The 3,197-nt window shown below is 57.6% G+C and overlaps 2 non-coding genes across 2 annotated transcripts in view; both read right to left on the reverse strand.

Annotated features, from left to right (window-relative positions):
* Positions 1–83, reverse strand: part of LOC126446480 (5.8S ribosomal RNA) — a 155-nt gene extending 72 nt beyond the window's left edge. The window contains exon 1 of the ribosomal RNA XR_007583303.1: positions 1–83. This exon is cut by the window's left edge and continues 72 nt beyond it. This is a non-coding gene — a ribosomal RNA (5.8S ribosomal RNA).
* Positions 84–436: 353 nt separating this feature from the next.
* LOC126446483 (small subunit ribosomal RNA) lies at positions 437–2,343 on the reverse strand. The gene has a single exon (XR_007583305.1). It is a non-coding gene; the product is annotated as a small subunit ribosomal RNA (ribosomal RNA).
* Positions 2,344–3,197: the final 854 nt, after the last annotated feature.

Here is a 3,197-nt window from a genome sequence, read left to right on the forward strand (position 1 = left end):
TGTGTCCTGCAGTTCACATGTCGACGCGCAATTTGCTGCGTTCTTCATCGACCCACGAGCCGAGTGATCCACCGTCCTGGGTGATCTTTTCATAGTTTCCACCATCTCTTTCGAGACAGTTGCATAGGCGGGACTGAGGCGTGTGGCGGCCCTGTTCCAGCGTTCAGTGTCCAACGGCCTCACGGCCGATGGGCGTCGTACGGCTCCACACCGGAGCGGACAGGCAGTCGGGCGAAAGTCATTCAAAACCGGCGCCAGGCGCCAGGTGCCGCAGGCCAGCCGCTCCAGCGCTTCAGCGCTCGTACCACACAACATTGCCGTTAGTTTTGAGACGAACGCGTGGTTCCGCACGCGGCGCACGGCTACTGCGAGCCGTACAGGTAGCTGCGTGTTGCGCGACACGACACGCACATCGAAAGACATGCAGTCTAGTCGGTAATGATCCTTCCGCAGGTTCACCTACGGAAACCTTGTTACGACTTTTACTTCCTCTAAATGATCAAGTTTGGTCATCTTTCCGGTAGCATCGGCAACGACAGAGTCAATGCCGCGTACCAGTCCGAAGACCTCACTAAATCATTCAATCGGTAGTAGCGACGGCGGTGTGTACAAAGGGCAGGGACGTAATCAACGCGAGCTTATGACTCGCGCTTACTGGGAATTCCTCGTTCATGGGGAACAATTGCAAGCCCCAATCCCTAGCACGAAGGAGGTTCAGCGGGTTACCCCGACCTTTCGGCCTAGGAAGACACGCTGATTCCTTCAGTGTAGCGCGCGTGCGGCCCAGAACATCTAAGGGCATCACAGACCTGTTATTGCTCAATCTCGTGCGGCTAGAAGCCGCCTGTCCCTCTAAGAAGAAAAGTAATCGCTGACAGCACGAAGGATGTCACGCGACTAGTTAGCAGGCTAGAGTCTCGTTCGTTATCGGAATTAACCAGACAAATCGCTCCACCAACTAAGAACGGCCATGCACCACCACCCACCGAATCAAGAAAGAGCTATCAATCTGTCAATCCTTCCGGTGTCCGGGCCTGGTGAGGTTTCCCGTGTTGAGTCAAATTAAGCCGCAGGCTCCACTCCTGGTGGTGCCCTTCCGTCAATTCCTTTAAGTTTCAGCTTTGCAACCATACTTCCCCCGGAACCCAAAAGCTTTGGTTTCCCGGAGGCTGCCCGCCGAGTCATCGGAGGAACTGCGGCGGATCGCTGGCTGGCATCGTTTATGGTTAGAACTAGGGCGGTATCTGATCGCCTTCGAACCTCTAACTTTCGTTCTTGATTAATGAAAACATACTTGGCAAATGCTTTCGCTTCTGTTCGTCTTGCGACGATCCAAGAATTTCACCTCTAACGTCGCAATACGAATGCCCCCGCCTGTCCCTATTAATCATTACCTCGGGTTCCGAAAACCAACAAAATAGAACCGAGGTCCTATTCCATTATTCCATGCACACAGTATTCAGGCGGCTTGCCTGCTTTAAGCACTCTAATTTGTTCAAAGTAAACGTGCCGGCCCACCGAGACACTCAATAAAGAGCACCCTGGTAGGATTTCAACGGGGTCCGCCTCGGGACGCACGAGCACGCACGAGGCGGTCGCACGCCTTCGGCTCGCCCCACCGGCAGGACGTCCCACGATACATGCCAGTTAAACACCGACGGGCGGTGAACCAACAGCGTGGGACACAAATCCAACTACGAGCTTTTTAACCGCAACAACTTTAATATACGCTATTGGAGCTGGAATTACCGCGGCTGCTGGCACCAGACTTGCCCTCCAATAGATACTCGTTAAAGGATTTAAAGTGTACTCATTCCGATTACGGGGCCTCGGATGAGTCCCGTATCGTTATTTTTCGTCACTACCTCCCCGTGCCGGGAGTGGGTAATTTGCGCGCCTGCTGCCTTCCTTGGATGTGGTAGCCGTTTCTCAGGCTCCCTCTCCGGAATCGAACCCTGATTCCCCGTTACCCGTTACAACCATGGTAGGCGCAGAACCTACCATCGACAGTTGATAAGGCAGACATTTGAAAGATGCGTCGCCGGTACGAGGACCGTGCGATCAGCCCAAAGTTATTCAGAGTCACCAAGGCAAACGGACCGGACGAGCCGACCGATTGGTTTTGATCTAATAAAAGCGTCCCTTCCATCTCTGGTCGGGACTCTGTTTGCATGTATTAGCTCTAGAATTACCACAGTTATCCAAGTAACGTGGGTACGATCTAAGGAACCATAACTGATTTAATGAGCCATTCGCGGTTTCACCTTAATGCGGCTTGTACTGAGACATGCATGGCTTAATCTTTGAGACAAGCATATGACTACTGGCAGGATCAACCAGGGAGCTGCGTCAACTAGAGCTGAGCAGCCGGCCGCCCGGGAGTGTGTCCCGGGGGCCCGCGCGAACACGCAAGCGTCCGCTCAATTATTCTGCAAACAGGAGGAGGCTGAGCTCCCCTGCACAACACACCTCGAAACCCTCTCAGGTCCCGGCGGCGCGCAGCGCCGTCCTAAGTACTTGGTCGGGTTCGAGAGAGGCGCAATCGCCCGGAGTTAGGCGAGTAGACGCTTTAGGTGCGACCACCCGTGCTCCCAACTGAGCTTGCCGCTGCCGACAGAGGCCGGGAGCGTGCTGTCGTGGCATTGCCGGCGGGAGACAACACGCGCCACCTACGGTGACCGGCAGCTCCAACGCCAGCGCCACAGAAGGACAAAAGCCCCACTTGGGTGCCGAAGCGAACTCTCCCAGCACAGCGCACGCGCCAACACGTCCGCACAGCTGCGATACAAACCACCTGCGAGAACCGCTGGGGCGACCGAGCAGCAGACGGCGTCGCGGCGCCGAGCGCCGGGCGGCGGCGCATCCTCAGCGCACACAGTCCTCAATCGGACCAGCACACTGCAGATGGCCACCGCGCTTCGCACCGGGCCCGCGAGGACCTACTTTGGCCGCAAGGCGCCGCGAGCAGGGGGCGCCGGCGCGCAGCTGCGCCGCCTGCCGCGTCCGTCGGCCGGCGCGCCTGCCACTGGCCGCCCCCACCAGCCGGCTGTAGCGCGTGCGCCCACGCACCGCGCTGCCAGCACGCCGGGCGGCCCCCCCTCACCGGCCGGGGACGGTCCCACCCAGCCACCGCCGCGTATCGCCTCACACCCAGATCCCCTTTCGCGTTCGTGGGCATGGTGGGTCCCCTTTCACGT

This window comes from Schistocerca serialis, unplaced genomic scaffold, assembly GCF_023864345.2.
Source record: "Schistocerca serialis cubense isolate TAMUIC-IGC-003099 unplaced genomic scaffold, iqSchSeri2.2 HiC_scaffold_393, whole genome shotgun sequence".
NCBI lineage: Eukaryota > Metazoa > Arthropoda > Insecta > Orthoptera > Acrididae > Schistocerca > Schistocerca serialis.